The following is a 21,502-nucleotide window of genomic DNA, read 5'->3' as shown; positions in this document are numbered from 1 at the left end:
TAGATGGTGGGAAATTAAAAATTATAGCAAAACATTCCTCTGAACCTCAATTATTTTAGCCATGTTTGACTTGAAATGCCGAAAATGTTACGTTCGTGAATAATGACGTAGAACTTTTTCTATTTTCAGAAAAGTTTAGGCGGGAAACTTCGAATCAAAGAAAGTATGTGGAAATTAATGAGGCATTTGGAGAAACTAGTCAAATACTAACATGGATACAGCAACAAATGTAAAAATCTGATCAAAAAGTAAAACTCCGGGCCAAATTTTTGACCGCAACTTCAAATTCGATATTTTAAGCACGCGTAGGTCGAGAGATGTAATTGACATTGAATAGTCCTGAGGTTCTGGGTTCGAATCCGAAATCTGAAAAGGAAAAAAAACAATTTCTTAGGTTAGGTTGGATTAAGTTAGGTTAGGTTGGGTTATATGAAGGTTAAACTGGATTAGGCTAATTCTAGGTGTCGTTTCAATTTCTCTAGGTTATTTTGAGCAATTCCTTTTCAAATTACATGCCGATTATGCGTTTAAATATATTTTTTGTACAATTACAGTTGTAGAATCACTTTTTTATAATTAATATCTAACCTTAAATTCGTGTTTACCGTTTAAAAACAACGTAGATGGTGGGAAACTAAAAATTATAGCAAAACATTCCTCTGAACCTCAATTATTTTAGCCATGTTTGACTTGAAATGCCGAAAATTTTACGTTCGTGAATAATGACGTAGAACTTTTTCTATTTTCAGAAAAGTTTAGGCGGGAAACTTCGAATCAAAGAAAGTATGTGGAAATTAATGAGGCATTTGGAGAAACTAGTCAAATACTAACATAGATACAACAACAAATGTAAAAATCTGATCAAAAAGTAAAACTCCGGGCCAAATTTTTGACCGCAACTTCAAATTCGATATTTTAAGCACGCGTAGGTCGAGAGATGTAATTGACATTGAATAGTCCTGAGGTTCTGGGTTCGAATCCGAAATCTGAAAAGGAAAAAAAACAATTTTTTAGGTTAGGTTGGATTGAGTTAGGTTAGGTTGAGTTATATGAAGGTTAAACTGGATTAGGCTAATTCTAGGTGTCGTTTCAATTTCTCGAGGTTATTTCGAGCAATTCCTTTTCAAATTACATGCCGATTATGCGTTTAAATATATTTTTTGTACAATTACAGTTGTAGAATCACTTTTTTATAATTAATATCTAACCTTAAATTCGTGTTTACCTTTTAGAAACAACGTAGATGGTGGGAAATTAAAAATTATAGCAAAACATTCCTCTGAACCTCAATTATTTTAGCCATGTTTGACTTGAAATGCCAAAAATTTTACGTCCGTGAAGAATAACGTAGAATTTTTTCTACTTTCAGAAAAGTTTAGGCGGGAAACTTCGAATCAAAGAAAGTATGTGGAAATTAATGAGGCATTTGGAGAAACTAGTCAAATACTAACATAGATACAACAACAAATGTAAAAATCTGATCAAAAAGTAAAACTCCGGGCCAAATTTTTGACCGCAACTTCAAATTCGATATTTTGAGCACGCGTAGGTCGAGAGATGTAATTGACATTGAATAGTCCTGAGGTTCTGGGTTCGAATCCGAAATCTGAAAAGGAAAAAAAACAATTTCTTAGGTTAGGTTGGATTAAGTTAGGTTAGGTTGAGTTATATGAAGGTTAAACTGGATTAGGCTAATTCTAGGTGTCGTTTCAATTTCTCTAGGTTATTTCGAGCAATTCCTTTTCAAATTACATGCCGATTATGCGTTTAAATATATTTTTTGTACAATTACAGTTGTAGAATCACTTTTTTATAATTAATATCTAACCTTAAATTCGTGTTTACCGTTTAAAAACAACGTAGATGGTGGGAAATTAAAAATTATAGCAAAACATTCCTCTGAACCTCAATTATTTTAGCCATGTTTGACTTGAAATGCCGAAAATGTTACGTTCGTGAATAATGACGTAGAACTTTTTCTATTTTCAGAAAAGTTTAGGCGGGAAACTTCGAATCAAAGAAAGTATGTGGAAATTAATGAGGCATTTGGAGAAACTAGTCAAATACTAACATAGATACAACAACAAATGTAAAAATCTGATCAAAAAGTAAAACTCCGGGCCAAATTTTTGACCGCAACTTCAAATTCGATATTTTGAGCACGCGTAGGTCGAGAGATGTAATTGACATTGAATAGTCCTGAGGTTCTGGGTTCGAATCCGAAATCTGAAAAGGAAAAAAAACAATTTCTTAGGTTAGGTTGGATTAAGTTAGGTTAGGTTGAGTTATATGAAGGTTAAACTGGATTAGGCTAATTCTAGGTGTCGTTTCAATTTCTCTAGGTTATTTTGAGCAATTCCTTTTCAAATTACATGCCGATTATGCGTTTAAATATATTTTTTGTACAATTACAGTTGTAGAATCACTTTTTTATAATTAATATCTAACCTTAAATTCGTGTTTACCGTTTAAAAACAACGTAGATGGTGGGAAATTAAAAATTATAGCAAAACATTCCTCTGAACCTCAATTATTTTAGCCATGTTTGACTTGAAATGCCGAAAATGTTACGTTCGTGAATAATGACGTAGAACTTTTTCTATTTTCAGAAAAGTTTAGGCGGGAAACTTCGAATCAAAGAAAGTATGTGGAAATTAATGAGGCATTTGGAGAAACTAGTCAAATACTAACATAGATACAACAACAAATGTAAAAATCTGATCAAAAAGTAAAACTCCGGGCCAAATTTTTGACCGCAACTTCAAATTCGATATTTTGAGCACGCGTAGGTCGAGAGATGTAATTGACATTGAATAGTCCTGAGGTTCTGGGTTCGAATCCGAAATCTGAAAAGGAAAAAAAACAATTTCTTAGGTTAGGTTGGATTAAGTTAGGTTAGGTTGAGTTATATGAAGGTTAAACTGGATTAGGCTAATTCTAGGTGTCGTTTCAATTTCTCTAGGTTATTTTGAGCAATTCCTTTTCAAATTACATGCCGATTATGCGTTTAAATATATTTTTTGTACAATTACAGTTGTAGAATCACTTTTTTATAATTAATATCTAACCTTAAATTCGTGTTTACCGTTTAAAAACAACGTAGATGGTGGGAAATTAAAAATTATAGCAAAACATTCCTCTGAACCTCAATTATTTTAGCCATGTTTGACTTGAAATGCCGAAAATGTTACGTTCGTGAATAATGACGTAGAACTTTTTCTATTTTCAGAAAAGTTTAGGCGGGAAACTTCGAATCAAAGAAAGTATGTGGAAATTAATGAGGCATTTGGAGAAACTAGTCAAATACTAACATAGATACAACAACAAATGTAAAAATCTGATCAAAAAGTAAAACTCCGGGCCAAATTTTTGACCGCAACTTCAAATTCGATATTTTGAGCACGCGTAGGTCGAGAGATGTAATTGACATTGAATAGTCCTGAGGTTCTGGGTTCGAATCCGAAATCTGAAAAGGAAAAAAAACAATTTCTTAGGTTAGGTTGGATTAAGTTAGGTTAGGTTGAGTTATATGAAGGTTAAACTGGATTAGGCTAATTCTAGGTGTCGTTTCAATTTCTATAGGTTGTTTCGAGCAATTCCTTTTCAAATTACATGCCGATTATGCGTTTAAATATATTTTTTGTACAATTACAGTTGTAGAATCACTTTTTTATAATTAATATCTAACCTTAAATTCGTGTTTATTGTTTGATTTATGTTTGACTTGAAATGCCGAAAATTTTACGTTCGTGAATGATGGCGTAGAATTTTTTCTATTTTCAAAAAAATTGTGGCGGGAAACTTTTCCTATTCGATTCAGAAAAAGTATTTGCAAATTAATGCGGAGTTTTGAAAATTTGTTTCACATCATTCTATTATATTTTTATCCCAAATTAATGCATCCTCCGCTCGCTTTCACACTTTTATTTATAAATTAAATTCCACAGTAAACATTGTTAGTGATACGGTCCGTAAACAAAAAAACCCTTTTCATAATTTCATTGTTTGAGATTTATCTTGTTTGCGGATAGGTTCTAGGAAAAACCTCATCTTCTGATGAAATGATACTGACAAAATTGTTTAAATTGTGAAGCACGTACTACTTTAGAAAGGTCGGCAAACTTTACATTTGTTATTTGACTTGTCAGTTTGTTAACGTCATGTTTTTAAATTAGAGTGTATGAAAAACGCAATCAAAAGTAAATTAAAAGTTAATCTAATCATTAAGAATCATTTAAGTGATGGGAATAAGACGGAGCCATAACATCGGATATTGTTGAAGTTAAGCCAATTTTTTTTTACTTTGATATCAAACATCCTCAATGAAGACTCCTTATTAAATAATTCATAAAATTTTCTCAAAATAAATGCCAATTAATTGATGTTTAAGCAGTGAATATTCACAAAAATGATTCTACATCTTGACAACATTCATTAAGATTGAATGATATTTTAAAGAAATTCCATTAACATGAAAAATGTATCTTCGGGCTAACCAATGATGGTTAACTATAGTTGAATTAAATCATGAAAATTACTTTGAAATAAACTATTTGTCGAGTAATAAAATAAGTAGTTAAACGTGATTTCAATTAATACATCGATCTGTTCCAAGGGAATCAATCATCTATGATGTGGGTCCCCATTAAGATCGTTTACCATGAATCTTACTGAATACAATAAACCTTGAAGTTAAGTAGCTAAATTTATGATTCTTCACAGTCACATTAATGTAAGACAAAAATTTGGTAATCCGGGAGGATTCATCAGATCTACGTATCGTCAAAAAAAAGTGATTTATACTTGTGGTACCCCACGAGCCTCAACACTGTTCGCATATCACTAACTCTTCCTAACTCATCTTTGCTTGGTTGGTAAAAGAAGCAAAAAATCTCTTCGCTGACGTGCATATATTCTGTTGACTTTACTTAAGCCCTTGCCTATAAAAAGCAAATCAATTTTATGTGGCGAACTCAATATTCAGTCATCAGAATCGATTGGAGTGTCTTTAGTTCAGATCTCCCCGATCATGAAGTAGTATAAACAAAATTAAAAATGATGGCTCAAAACTATACAAGACGAAAAATGCACAATCATTTGCCATAGGAAATCATATATATAACACTTCTTCCAAGATTTTTCAGAATTTTGAGGGCATAGTTATTGGAAAGTGCCTTCTAGGCTCTAAACAACTTGTATTCTAATACTAATATTCAATTCTGAGCATTTTACGCAGTGGGTTAATGTTAATGACTATTGCTTGATGACTTTTTGACAATTAATATTTGATTCTGATCATATGACACAATGGATCATGACTTTTTGAGAAACTTATGAAAATGGAAGATTTCACTTGAGTTTGCAGAGTTCAACCACGAACCGTAGGCAAAACGTTTAAGCAATCGAGTGTGAAATCGAATTTTCAACACGTTTTGTACACGATATTTTTGTGAGAACCACATACAAACGCAGTTTGTATTTATATTTTACTTGAAGTTTATGGTAAAGTGATTTATTTGTCTTTTCATATTTTATTGCTTTTCAAAATCTTCTCCATTAGATTCCAATTGAGCTACCTCCAAAATATGTGATTCGATTGCATCAACTGCTTCTTCAGGTGTAGAAAAACGTTGACCTCGGCGGATGACCCATCAAATCGATGTTTTGATTGTTCAAAAACATTTTTGAACTGACGTGTGAAAATCGCATTTTCGTAGTGGAAAATGATTCGATTGGTTTCTTAATTTTTTTTTTTCAAAAACTTCTGGTAAACAAATGCTTGAAATCTTATTATTTCAAGAAACAGGTGCACATTGCTGTTGGTTTAAACCACGTCGATAATCATAGAAAATCATCACACGAAAATTTTCGCGATTTAAATCCATTTTTTGACCCAGATGAATGTTCTGTAAACTTTTCGAATAGCACTCGTATGACAACACGTTCTGGGTACGTTCATTATTAAAAATTTCAAATCTTATGACAGCAATGACAGATTTGACATATTCGCATCAGTGTTGCCATATTTAAAACTTAAGTAGCAGACCTCGTAAAACAAAACGGATATTGAGTATAAAAATAATTATGTGGTTGATGTGTAAGCAAAAGTAAAATTAATCAAATCTTTTCTATGTGTTTGTGAAAAAGAAGAATAGCGTCCAAACAATAACTTTGTGAACAATTCACAAGATTATGTTTATTATAAGAATTTATTAACTAGATAGCAGACTTTCTAATTTGCGTAAAAGTACGGGAAATAAAATATACGTGTGAAATAATTTATTTGTTGTTGTCTTTTATTAAAAACAATGAATTAATCTTGATTACAGTACAAAATGATTAACGTGGAATTATTTTTTTTGGTCATTAATTAAAACAAAACTTTACGTAAAGTTACGTTCAACATGGCTGAATAATGAAACACATTTATTATTTTACCGATAATTTACTTTAGTTTAATCCAAAAATAGGATTTATAACCTCAACCTGAAGTAGAGGGACACATTTTTTTTAATTAAACAATTATTCATCCGCACCCACACACTACTGCCTACGAGTTTTCCAGTTCTCGTACGCCAGGACCGGCATCTCATAGGAACAGGTCTCGTAGGGCCAAGTCTGGGCTGTAAGGAGGACGAGGCGACGTTGCCGGTGACGGATGATAATGAGGTTTGGTTATAAGATAAAGTGGGGGTGAAATATAAAATTGCGCAGAGACGGAGCTATGCCAATGTGATTTTTTAACCTTTATAATACTGTGATGTATGATTTCATTGAAGTATAACGCTTATGCCTTATGCCGACTCCGGTGATTACTGTAAATAAAGACTCTACCCAATCGGTATTACAGGTTAGAAAATGATCGACATCTTTTGGATCACTGGGTTTATAACCACACTAAATACAATTTCTATCTACATTTATACATAATTATATATACTACTGTATACTACACTATTTAAATATATTTAAATACGTACAACTATCAATATATATTTTCTTTCATGGTCTTTATTTGAGATTTATAGTGAACAATTCGCGTTTTGTTTAATAATACCGATTGTGCTTTATATTTACGTTTACATAAATACCTAAATGTACAATAACTACCTTTTCGATGTTTAACATTATTATAAACGTAATTTTGATTTCTAATAACCTTGTCCTTTGCGTAGGTTCAACTTAGTTCATATTGCCCGCCCCTTTTACCGTGCGTTGTCATAGTGCAGTCGAAAATTAGTGGCGATGACTGGGCGGACACGAAAAATGCGTTTTCGTAGTTTTGTGAGAATTTACAAGTAAAAAATTGTTTGGTTAGGTTAGATGGATAGCATCATGTCAACCAAAAAGCAAATGAGCATGGATGATCCTATTGAAAACGCAGGCGTGCTTGCCGATGAGCTGGAGTAAGTTTTGTACCAATCGCAGCTATTTTAGGGGCCAGATTATTTTTCTTCAGACTTCGACGTACTGTCCACCAGTTTTTTTTATATTGACCTCCCGTATTCTGATATCAGTCGAGGAATTATGAAGTTCCAATCATGTTGTCTTCAGAAATGACCATCTGGTCATCTGCAAAATGTAGTATGAAGAGAGTCGGATACTTATTCCGTGGTACGTTCTCTTCCAATGTCTCAAAGTTTCATCTAAATAGATTTTAAATAGCGTTAGCGATAGGCTGTAGTATTATCCCATTACCAAAACTGGTTGTTCATTTTGATTTTTGAGGAGGAGTTATCACATTGATTCTGGACTGCTCGAATCAGAGTTACATTTAAAGGACTCACCAGATTTTACCAAGAGGTCGTAGGATTTCGTTAAAACAACGAACGGCAAATGGATGTCTATCTGTTGCCGTTTTTCACCCAGTCAACTGAATCAATGTAAAAATATGGTCTATACATGATCGTCCTGCTCTAAACCCAGCCTGTTGCTCCAATTCATAAGGTTGATATTCTTTTTCGATTAGATATTCCAGAATTTTGTCATATAACCTGCTAAAGTGATTAGTCACTGATACACATAGATCAATACATACGAGGATGGTTCCAGAAGTACCTGGTATGACCTAGAGATGGCGGTAATTGCTTGAAAAATACCACTAGATTAGAAAGTATACAATATATACAGCATACGTTTCTAGTTTTAAGACGCTACGTTGTTTAGTTTTGGTTTGGCAGTTATTGATAGTGAACGTTTTCAGTGACTTTGTGAACATGGAAAATATTGGTCATCCCTACCCAACCAATCTTTTTTTTTGGCCCAGAGGTGGAGCGGAAGCTAATGCCTTACTCACAGCGGGCGGGTGCAAATGCTGTGAGTTTGTGTGGGACTCTCATCCACTAAACCACCCTCCTCAATCCTTAGGAGTGTCGTACGCCGGGAGGACAACAAATTGTCATTTCATCAGCGTACGACACTTACTCTTTTAGATTTTTTGAGCTGTTTCTTAGCTTCACTCCTCTCCACCAGTCCGTCAAGACGGCACGAGAAGAGAGGAAGTTACTGAGCCACTCCACCAACTTCAAGGTCTTACAGCTCCCAGGAGTGGACAACCCAACCAATCTAGAAGCCGATCTAAATTCTACTTTAGGTGAGACTGTATCTTCGTTATCAACAGTAAAATATTGGGTAGCAAAGTTTAAACGACCTGCGAAGACCAGAAATCGCAGTGGTTTACCAAATGAGGCGACTACTCCAGAAATGTTGAAGAAAATCATCAAAGCGGTACTAGATGATTGTCTACTGAAAGTGCGCGAGCTAGTAGACATAGTAGGCATTTCAAAAAGTGTGATACATCGTATATTAACTGAAAATTTGGATATTAGAAAGCTCTGCGCAAGATGGGTGCTGCGTTTGTTCAAAAACAGCGTCGCGCAGATGTTAGCATCGAATTTTTGACAATGTTTTGAAATAAGGCTGAATTTTTGCACTGTTTTATAACCACGGATGAAACATGGATCCATTACTTCACATACGAAACAAAAAAACAATCAAAATAATAGACTAAAGAGGGAGAACCGATTCCAAAGAAGACAAAAACCGTTCCATCTGCAGACGAGGTCATGGCGTCGGTTTTTTGGGATGCGCGTGGGATAATTCTCATTCTCTATCTTGAAAAAAGAAAAACTATCAACGGCTAGTATTATACGGTCGTGCTGCAACGTTCGAGTGAAGAAATAAAGCAAAAACAACCACAATAACATTTGAATAGTTACCTCATGCATCCTATCCGCCAGATCAAGCTCCCTCGGATTATTTTCTGCTCCCAAACTTGAAAAAATGTCTCAGTGGTAAGAGATTTTCCAACAATGTCGAAAGTTAATATCTATTTTGAGGACCTTGACGATTCTTATTATATAAACAGTATTTAACTTATTGAAGATAGCTGTGAATAGTATGTGGAACTAAAAGGAAAATAAATATATTTTTTTCCAAAATTTTCGCGATTTCTTTATTGAGTTAGGTACTTGTTAAACCATCCTCTTATATAAAAATGATTTTTCCGAATTTTAGGAAGTAACTTCGTTCATTCTTAGTGTTGATTCACCTGGTACATATTTTTGTTTACAATTCCGTTCTGTACATGCATTTCGGTATTCAAATTCTAATTACTGTTTCAGATGGCATAATAGAACACAATTTTAAGGTCATACTTAAAAGGAAAACAGCCTTCGGTGAGATAAGTACCATACGGACGAAGGTGGTTTTAATTATAAATAATAATGTTTGAAAAAGAACGAAATTAAATAATTTTTAACGTTAAATACACGCGTTTTACCATAAGTTGAGTGAAATATTATTTAAAAAGATGAGGACGTTTAAACTGTTTAATATATTCACCTTGAATAATGAACAAGTTCCGAGCTCTCGTCTAATCGTAAAAACTTATTCAATAGTTGACAGTTTGTATTGAATATCTTTATCGTTTCTAAAGATGAATGTAAGGTCGGCTTTGGAATTAAAAGTAGTTAACAGGTATACTAAAAATAGATAATAACGTGCATGTATTTCAAAATTTATCCTTCAATTTTTTAATTTATTGTCGCGAATAATAAAACCATCATAATTACTAAAGAGCGGATTTAAAATGGGTAAATTTTGATGAAACTCAATCGGGTTGAGATCGGGCGACTTTGAAGACGAAATAATCTTTGCACAGCTTCGAAGAATGCTTCTCACGTTGAAAGATAAATTTTTTGCCGATTAGGCGTTGGCTTTAGCGTACTACATGTTCCTTTAATGACTTTTTTCTTCAAAATCCCTTTAATTTTTACTAAATCTTTTTCCACAACATCCCCAAACCTTTATAGAACCACCACCAAGTTTTGCAGTCGAGTTAACTCATGGATCTATCATCCGTTGTTATTTTAACCTTCCTAGATCCAAAAACATTGACTTATCACTTCCTACTACTCTTCATGCGTCATTTTCGTCATGTTTTTTAGCCCAATGCAATCTCTTAATTTGATTTTGACATCAAAAAAGTGGTTTCTTCACTGGTTTCTCAATCTCCTTTTTATTGTAAAAATATTCAAAAGCAGATCCTTGGATTCATTAACCTGAGCTACTATCTCTAGTAGTCCAGTTCCCAAAGGATTTCATTTTACAAAAAGTTGGGTAGAAGATTTTATTTTCTAATTTTGTTTAAATGGGTTTAAAAAGTAAAATATCAAAAATATTACTAAATCTGGGCTCGGCACAACTTTTAGTAGCCGAAAAACCTCGTAATTTTCGGACATTTTTCGGTTTTTTCGCAGTATCTCGAAAAAAAGTGGTTCTAGTGAAAAACAGCTTAAATACAAAGTTATAGAACATTAAATTCCCTACAAGTTTCATGAGTAATTTTTGCTTCTATGACCAATAGGAAGCGAGCTACAGTATCTCAAAGATGGACCATTTTTCTCAAAATGGTAAAAAAGCCAAGGAGCGCCTTCTACTGTGTGTGTTATTGCGACCCATGTATTCTTTGATTCTATTTTTGACTTAGATTTTTGTCGAATAAGATTCTCCAGCCCCCCCTCTCCAAACCCCCCCCTAACCCCCCCCTCTCCAACTGTGAGGGTTTCGATATGCCTACTCATTCCTCGTCAGTTATTAATTTAATGGGTTGAGGGAGCTTGGAGAGGGGGGGTCTAGAGAACCAAAAATAGAATCAAAGAATGCATGGGTCGCAATAACACACACAAAAGAAGGCGTTACTTTTACCATTTTGAGAAAAATGGTCCATCTTTAGGATGCTGTAGCTCGCTCCCTATTGGTCGTAGAAGAAAATGTTAATTATAAAATTTATAGAGAATTTATTGTTCTACAACTTTGTATGGGGACTATTTTTCGTTAGAACCACTCTTTTTCGAGATATTTCGAAAAAACCGGAAAATGTCCGAAAATTTCGAGGTTTTTCGGCTACCAAAAGTTGTACCGAGCCCAGATTTATTATAATTTACTTTTTAAACCCATTAAAACAAAATAAAATCTTCTACCCCACCTTTTGTAAGATAAACCCCTTCTTTGGTCTCTGGGAACTGGACTATGGGCCCGTTAATCGCCGATTAAGTTTACTAATCAATTTTATCTTCAGCGGTTGTGGTTTTTCGATGACGCCCTGAACCTTTTTTATCACCAAAGCTTCTGGTGCATGCATATTTTTTCACGTTGTATTCCACGGTACTTTCGCCTAGACTATGAAGACTTGCGATTCATGCACGAGTTTCAATCGATAGCTGCTTGCTTTTATCCATTTACAAAGTTACAATTCTGAATTTGCGAGAACGAAAACAATTCGTGTACAAACATAAAGACGTCTTGTTCCGAAAAGTATGAATCATAGCACTTTAACTGGCACTAAACTACAATCATAAATACCAAAAAAATAATTCACAGTTGACGAATAATCATTGAATATTGTAAGTTTGTAGCTTGTGGCCTTCATCGACAAAATATTATTGATGATAAACAAATAAAAAGATGTTTGCAGATTTTAACATGCCCTCGTATAAAAAGAACAAATAACGGATATTATTTTTGATTTATAAGACAACGTTTTGACTTTAGCTTGACAATACTAAAGAGAAATTTGTTGTTAAAGTGTATTATTTTGAAATTTTAGAAATTAATTATGGGGTGGGCAAAAACTTTTGACTGGTAGTGTATAGTCGATTCACGCACAGTGTAAAAATTAATTTTTTAAGTAAATATTGAACGCGATTGTTCAGTATGTGATTTTTTTTAATGTAAGAGAAAAAAACTTCATTCCTGTAGCCATTTTCGTATTTATCAGTAATATCGTATATAAGTCCATATCAAAAATTGAGCCAGTATACAGCATATCCGGAATTAAATAATATTATTAGAATAGGTACTTTCCAGTAAATATCACCTCAAATTATTACGAAATGCGGAAAAATATGTAAAAGATTTGATTTCAATTGGCAAGTGATTGTGCATTTTGTTGCATTGTAAAATATTGAGCTTTTAACTAATTCTGAACGTGGAGTAGGTCGGTAAAAGTCGTGGTCTGCGTGCTTACGAATTAGTCAAACGGATTCAAAGATCAATAATGAAGGAAGAGTCAGAATTTTTTATCTTTTAAAGAAGTCTCTGGCAGCTCTCTTTTGTAGTTTAAATGTACTCTCAAATTGAGTCACACCCCACGTACCCCAGAATGGATAAGTTCAGTTCTTTTCATTTATTCACCATTTTTTTACTACATCATATTTTATTTTGGGACAATTTTCTATATCCTTTCAGTTCTGACTGATAGTCAAGTAGGAAACTTGAAATCGGAGGGCCAACCTTCCTAATTTGACTTTTCTACATTCCACCAATCTATTTCAATGCGTATTAGTCAAAACTTTAGGCCACCCACTTTTTGGAAGGTTTAAACATTGTAATAAAATATGATGATAGGCGTAGAAGTTAAGAAGAAACGTGTAATATCTTCAATGATTTATATCCTAACCGAAATCCCATGATAAGATTTACTGTTACTTGAGTATTAAGCGAATTAATCAGAATTAAATTAAAGGGAATGATTTTTTTTTTGAAAACTTCTGTGATATACATCAGTATGCTATTCAGTGTTTAAGTGTTTTTTCTTTGTCTACGAATATAATTATTCGTTTATGTATTTACTATTGACATACACATAGCCAAACAACCAAATGCATCCGAGACTCATTATCTATAATATCGATCCTCGTTATCATAGTTGCTATCAGTCTAGAGGCATTTGTATGACCCACTTCGGCGATACCATCTCGACCGGCAGGCTTCAATCTCAAATTGATACGTTCTCAAGACGTATAAATATCGGTTAGTTTGAATGAATATATAATACACTTGTTAGTAAAAGTTTTTAACGTCCTTTTTACCGATTCTGAAACACCTTATCATTAATTGACAGTAGCAGCTTTCACAATTCGCCGTCGATAAAATCACTCTAGTGTGACCGGGGCTTTACACAAATAAGTCGATCTTGATACACGATTCTGAGAAAGTTGTTTACGAAAGGAAAAGTCAAAAATATTATATTTTTATAATCCTTTTGACAAGGACGTTTATTAATATGAATGAATTTATCGATTGTTGGTTATTAAATAATTATATAGCCAGAATATATCAGCAAGTGAATAATTGTTCAATTGATTGTTATCGGTTACTCATTTTTATGTTATTTTTTTTTCGTGAAGATTCTCTCCCAAGAATTTATGTTTTTTTTTTCGATATTTCGCGGTTTGTTCTTTTTTTAACGTATTGATGACCTTCTAGTCTAATTTCTAAACACTGAGATGTCTGCCCTATATAGACAGCGTCACAAATTGGTTTTGTTTACATATTGCAATGAGACTTTCTCCATTTTATATGTCAAATATGATTATTTCTCTAGCGTTTCCTCTTCTGTTTATTTCTGTTCAGTACATCTAAAAATTGATCTCCATTTTCTTCATTTACATTGGCGTAAAACAATTTAGTAGTTACTTTTATTCAAATCATGGATAATCTCTGCCAATTTACATCTGCAACCTTGTACATTCTTTATCTTTGTCTAGATCCACAACTACGGGCTCTATTGTGAAAATCACTAAAATCGTTCGATGTAAATGACATAATTTAATAAAAAAGAAGAAGACGCGGCGATAAATAGCGGGAGCTCCGCCGTGTGCTTCAGTTTTTAAGGTTAGAACACAGAAATGTCTTTATGTAAAATACTTTTCTGTAATAAAAGGCTTTCGTAAGGTAATAAATGTTTGAATACTAAATTGGATGACATTATCAACAATTTAATTGTAATAATCAGGATTCTTCTTCTTTATCCACGATCGTGAGGTTAAAATGTTGGCTTCACTACTAAGTAGATTTTTTGCGTGTCTCAGAGTTTTATTATCAAACACCGATCGACACCATATACAACCTCAGAGACCTAAATCAATTTTTAACCCTCAATATATCTATTTAAGAAATTGAATTCGCCTCAAAGTGAATATAAGATAAATTAAATTATTATTAAGACTTTGTCATACTGAAATTCATCATCTTCGACTAGATCCCCAACTACGGGTTCGATGTAATTGTGAAAGTCTCTAAAATCGTTCGATGTAAATGACATAATGTAATAAAAAAGAAGAAGACGCGGCGATAGATAGCGGGAGCTCCGCTGTGTGCTTCAGTTTTTAAGGTTAGAATACAGAAATGTCTTTATGTAAAATACTTTTCTGTAATAAAAGGCTTTCGTAAGGTAATAAGTGTTTGAATACTAAATTGGATGACATTATCAATAACTACTAAGTAGATTTGATGATCTTTCTGCTTTAAAAGATGGATACTCAGCGATTATGTGTTTTATAGTTAATTTGCAATTGTAGTTGTCACACTAAGGTTCAGATTTAGCCTCAAATAAGTAGCTCTATTGGTCAGTGGCATCTGGCTAAGACGGAAAACTTCATCTCTACGATTTTTTTTGTAGCACTAACCATGGTTTTAAGGAGTTTTTTCCTTCGAGAATTTTGTATGTGGACGTTGACGATTTGTATTGTCACTCATTGAGTACTTTAGGTTTTAGTTAGGGTCAATTCGATATCATCACTAGTTAGAAAGCTCACGCTTTATCACTATTTACAGCTTCCTTTTGTTCCAGTAGGTCAGGGGATCCAACAAGGATCACAAGAAACGGACTTAAAATTGCTCCTCAGAAAACGGAGATAGTGACGGTGAAGGGACCACGGAAAACAAATGGTCCCTTCAAAATGGTAGTGGAAAGACAAAGAGTCGAGGCCAAAAAGAAAATAAAATATCTGGGAGTAATAATAACAAAAAACCTTAACTTCCTGGAACATATAAAATACACGGTCGAAAAAGCCGATAAAAAGATCTCACAACTACGGAGACTGATACCGAATGTGGGAGGGCCTGGTTATTGCAAGCGCAGGGTTCTGTGCCAAGTAATGCACAGCGTCCTCCTGTATGCGGCGCCAGCCTGGCGCGAAGCCATGAAGATACAAGCATACAAGGAAAGATTAATGGCCGCGCAAAGAAAAGGCTTACTGATGGTCGCCGCTGCCTATAGGACCGTATCGGCCGAGGCAGTCCAGGTTATAGCAGGTTTCCCACCGATTGATCTCATGATAGCAGAGAGATGTTTTCTATATAAAATAGGAGGCAGGTTAGCCGGCAATAGACGAATGGCAAGAGAAAGAACATATAAAAAGTGGCAGGAGAGGTGGGATAGTCTGGAAACGAAGGCCCAGTGGACAAAAACTTTGATTAAAGACATAAGAAGCTGGGTCATGTGTAAACACAGAACCACTTCTTACCACGTCACGCAGGTTCTGACGGGGCATGGTTCGTTCGGAACCTTCACTAAAAGAATCCGTAAAACCGAGGATGACACATGTAAAGCATGTGGGCAAAGGGACGACCCGGCCCATGTCCTCTACGAATGTGCGAGATGGGGTGAGGAGAGGACCAGACTGAAAGAACAATTAGGATGTGACTTGCCTACGGCAACCGAGATCATAGGGAAAATGTTGGAGGACAAAGCAACCTGGAACGCGGTAACGACGTACATGACCGTAGTAATGGACAGAAAGGAAAAAGAGGATAGAAACTCTCAGGGATAGCAATAGAATAAGGAAAGGGATTTTCAAAGGGGATGTGCGCTGATGTAATGACAACTTGTTGTCCTCCCGGCGCACGCAAATCCCCAGGGATGTGTAAACAAGGAGGGTGGTTTAGTGGGTGAGAGTCCCACACAAACTCACAGCATTGCACCCGCCCGCTGTGAGGACGGCATTAGCTTCCACCCTACCTTGGAGGCAAAAAAAAGGGATCCAACAAAACGCAATTTTTGTTGTTATCTTGTAAATATTGCTGCTTAATGTTTGGATTGAGTTAAGGAAATCTGTGAATATGAGGTGATTGGGTGAATCTAGCTCGATATATCGCATATAATTCAGCATAGAGAGTGAATGGGATTGAAGGAGCTTCGAGCTTCGATCCTTACCATCTGGAGATTTCGATGCGTCTGTGTCAATATGTACAAAGTTGTTGCTGGCTAATGAATTTGGTACTTTTTTGACCATGGTGGAATCTGAGAAGTTCAGGAAGAAGTTTAATTCGTTTATATAGGATCCAATTTTAGCATACAAAAGTTTGGCGGTTTTGGGTTTATGTGAGAAAATATTTAGGAATTTCTTAGAGGGTGGGATTAAAAGGATTGGATTTTACTTTGAACGTATAAGAAGGATTAAATACATTCTTCAGTTTCCTAAGGATCGTTCCCCTGTTTTGTTTAGAATTATCAAACGAATAGCTGAATTGTGCAAGCTGTGGAGTTTTTTGAGTAGCGATTTGTTAGCTGTCAAATATACATTTGATTTTGATCGAATAAGATTTCGATCTGCACCCAATTCTTTGTTCCTTAGCTTGTTTAAGAGTTTGGTGGTTTGTTGCTAGCTAGGATAAGATTTCTAATATAATAATTTTGTAACTTCATAACATAGTTTCAATACTGGTATATTCTTCTGCCTTGAGGAAATAATACAGCGTATTTTTGTGGTTAAAAAAGTAAAAACCAGTTTTTTGTGACGTTACGAATAAAAGCCTGAAGGGATTTTCAAATTTTTTCCTCTACAGTAAACAATCAAATCATCCAAAACTTTAAGTTTCGAAGGATGTGGTTGATTACGATGATAAAGAGTGTGGGCCTCATGATTGACCTTTGAGGTATACGATTTTCAAAATATTTATTATCGGAGATTGTCTTTACTTTAAGTTTTTGATAAAAACCAGGCAGTGACCTTAACAGCTGTTTTTTAGGGCGAAAGTTTCATTGATTTCAGGGCTGATCTATTACGAGAGAAAATAACAAATTTGATTTTATTCATATTTTTATATATTAAGCGCTGTATCGGTTGTTAATTGATGCCGGATCGATGCCTAACTTAGGAAAGGGTTATGTTTTCAAAATTAGAGCTCAGCTTATTAAGAAGACTTCAAGAAGAGTATGAATATCCAACAGCATAAGATTCTATCTAAACAAAAAGAAGAAAACGATTCTTATGATTGATTTATGAAGTGGAAACAACAATGCGGATATACGAATGTGGGTTATATACTTTTGTATCAAACCTCGTATACCAGCTAGACAAATTAATTATTAAACTCCGTGATTGTTGTTTGTTATAGTATAGCCTAGTTTTAGAAACTTTTAAATTTAGTTGTATATCCGGAAATACACGTTTATGTACGTTTTACTAACCAAGTTATCGAAGTCGTCATTTTGTACTGGAATCAAGGTACATGTTTATACGAGGTTTGTTCATAAAATATTATCATTCATTTTATCAAAAATTAAGATAAAATGTCTTCAATGTACTGTTTTTCGTTATAATCCAGTAAATAAACGGTTCAACTATAAAACCTTGGATTGTGATGTGTAGATTTTGATTAGTACTTTGAAATTCGAAAAAGTTGTGGAGGAAAAAGGGGTAGAAGGGCCCTGGAAAATCCTTTATGTAAAAAATCTAAAAAACACATCGTTAACGACTAGTTTAGAGGATATCTTTTAGCTGTAGCTGACTACATATGACATAGTATACAGGGTGTTATAAAGTTCAGTGCCTCATTCTTATTTACAATGTTACAGGGTGTTCCGGAATGCTGTGACGTATGAATCTGACAATTTTCTAAAAAAATAATCTTTTGTTTGATTAAGCTCGTCTCAATAGACCCGATTGTTGCTTAGTTTCGGGTTTATACGCATAGATCTATAATTTCACGACCTTTTGAAGTACTGCGATAAAATTTTCTCAGTTTTTCTTGGCACCAATCGGCATGAGCTTATTTTTTTAACTATTGTCAAATTATGCGGTATCCAATACAAAAAATCTTTTCGACTACCAAATGTTCATGCAATATTGGACGTATACGAGTAGAACTGATGGTCTAGTATGCCTTAATCTCACGGTATGTCAAATTACGATCTTGCAATATCAGTTTAAGCACAGCATCGATGTTTTCTTGCACAACAGCCGATTTTGGAGGACCTTCACGAAATTTCATCCTGTACAGAAGTGCGACCACCATTGAATTCTGTCAAACAACCAAAAATCGAAGCTAATCCACCTGCTGTTGGTCTAACGATAAAAAATAGTCGCACGTATTAGTTATTTACGCAACAAGTGCAAAAAGTAAGTGTTTATTGCATGCGACGTGAATTTGACTAACGAGGACGTTAGACTGAGTTTGACAACACGTCGAGTGCAATTAACACTTTTTACACGAGGTGCATACCATATTTTTCCTACGTTCAAGGAAAAAAATGTTTGACTGATATTTCTAGAACTGCGGAGTTGCATTATTCAAATCATAGTCATTTACTTTTGTGTTTATAATTTGAAATCATATGGCATTTTAGGAAAAAATGCATTTTCTAGTCATTTTGTAATCCAATACATAATAAAAGTGATTAATAATGAAATAAAATCCGCAATTCTTGAAACGTATTAGAATCTCACAGAAAAAGGACTAAATATTTCGTTCATTTAAATTTTTATGTTTGTTTCCTAACCTAACCTAACAAAATAAATATTTATTGCACTGGTACAATAAAGATCCACCTTTTTTCAGTAAATATGGTTAAATAAATTTGTGATTATAGCATGAACGTGGAAAAATGTGATTCAATTCCATTCTTTGACCAAGACCACTGGGACATTTAGTTCTGTCTTCTGAAAATAAACCTCCAAATAATTATAGCTTAGTTATGTATTTTCAAAGCAATCTTCCGGTCTCTGCAAAACACTCTTACGGAATTTAGTACAAACTATAATCTTCCAACATTGATAAAAATGGAAGATAACTTCTCAGGACACAGAATCTCATTCAACCATAAGAATTTATACTGAATGCTTATACTATGTCTCTTTAAGAAGGTGAACCTAGTGATTTGGGTAGCTGCACGTCTTCAAAGAATCACAATTAATTTGATAATTTACTTCAGAAAGTAGCCTTTAATAATAATGTGGAAACTGTAACTGTAAAATATTTTTGAGAAAGCTAAAAGTTAAAAACGCCTTCAATCGAAGCCCTCTAAAAGTCGCCATCAAGACTTTTTTTTATAATGTCAACTCTTCTATGCATAGAATAGTTTACAAGAATTGTTAATTGTAGTCTTCAAGCGCACCATCCACACTCTCAAACAAGCATTCCTTACTCTCGAATTTATAAAAATAGATAATAGTTAGTGAATTCTTAAAAGGAAGATTTTCACTGGACAAAGTCGAGACAAAACATTCTGATAATGGTCAACGAATAAATTCAAAATATAAATATGAAACCATAGCTTCGATGAGTCACGCTACGTCTACTACAAAATGGACACGAATCACGTGACGTTTATACCGGAAACGTCTTCAGTTGAAGCCATCAAGACTTTTTTGTAATGACAATTCCTCTATCCATACTATAGTTTACAAAAATTCTTAATTGTAATCTTCAAGAGCATCATCCACACTCTCGAACGAGTATTCTCTACTCTCGAATTCATAAAAATAGATAATAGTTAGTTAGTGAATTCTTAAAAGGAAGATTTTCACTGGACAAAGTCGAGACAAAACATTCTGATAATGGTCAACGTATAAATTCAAAATATAAATATGAAACCATAGCTTCGATGAGTCACGCTACGTCTACTACAAAATGGACACGAATCAAGTGACGTTTATACCGGAAACGTCTTCAGTTGAAGCCATCAAGACTTTTTTGTAATGACAATTCCTCTATCCATACTATAGTTTACAAAAATTCTTAATTGTAATCTTCAAGAGCATCATCCACACTCTCGAACGAGTATTCTCTACTCTCGAATTCATAAAAATAGATAATAGTTAGTTAGTGAATTTTTAAAAGGAAGTTTTTCACTGGACAAAGTCGAGACAAAACATTCTGATAATGGTCAACGTATAAATTCAAAATATAAATATGAAACCATAGCTTCGATGAGTCACGCTACGTCTACTACAAAATGGACACGAATCACGTGACGTTTATACCGGAAACGTCTTCAGTTGAAGCCATCAAGACTTTTTTGTAATGACAATTCCTCTATCCATACTATAGTTTACAAAAATTCTTAATTGTAATCTTCAAGAGCATCATCCACACTCTCGAACGAGTATTCTCTACTCTCGAATTCATAAAAATAGATAATAGTTAGTTAGTGAATTCTTAAAAGGAAGATTTTCACTGGACAAAGTCGAGACAAAACATTCTGATAATGGTCAACGTATAAATTCAAAATATAAATATGAAACCATAGCTTCGATGAGTCACGCTACGTCTACTACAAAATGGACACGAATCAAGTGACGTTTATACCGGAAACGTCTTCAGTTGAAGCCATCAAGACTTTTTTGTAATGACAATTCCTCTATCCATACTATAGTTTACAAAAATTCTTAATTGTAATCTTCAAGAGCATCATCCACACTCTCGAACGAGTATTTTCTACTCTCGAATTCATAAAAATAGATAATAGTTAGTTAGTGAATTCTTAAAAGGAAGATTTTCACTGGACAAAGTCGAGACAAAACATTCTGATAATGGTCAACGTATAAATTCAAAATATAAATATGAAACCATAGCTTCGATGAGTCACGCTACGTCTACTACAAAATGGACACGAATCAAGTGACGTTTATACCGGAAACGTCTTCAGTTGAAGCCATCAAGACTTTTTTGTAATGACAATTCCTCTATCCATACTATAGTTTACAAAAATTCTTAATTGTAATCTTCAAGAGCATCATCCACACTCTCGAACGAGTATTCTCTACTCTCGAATTCATAAAAATAGATAATAGTTAGTTAGTGAATTCTTAAAAGGAAGATTTTCACTGGACAAAGTCGAGACAAAACATTCTGATAATGGTCAACGTATAAATTCAAAATATAAATATGAAACCATAGCTTCGATGAGTCACGCTACGTCTACTACAAAATG

Source organism: Diorhabda sublineata, chromosome 10 (genome assembly GCF_026230105.1).
Source record: "Diorhabda sublineata isolate icDioSubl1.1 chromosome 10, icDioSubl1.1, whole genome shotgun sequence".
Lineage (NCBI taxonomy): Eukaryota > Metazoa > Arthropoda > Insecta > Coleoptera > Chrysomelidae > Diorhabda > Diorhabda sublineata.
The sequence above is the reverse complement of the archived record's forward strand: the minus strand, read 5'-3'. Positions refer to the sequence as shown.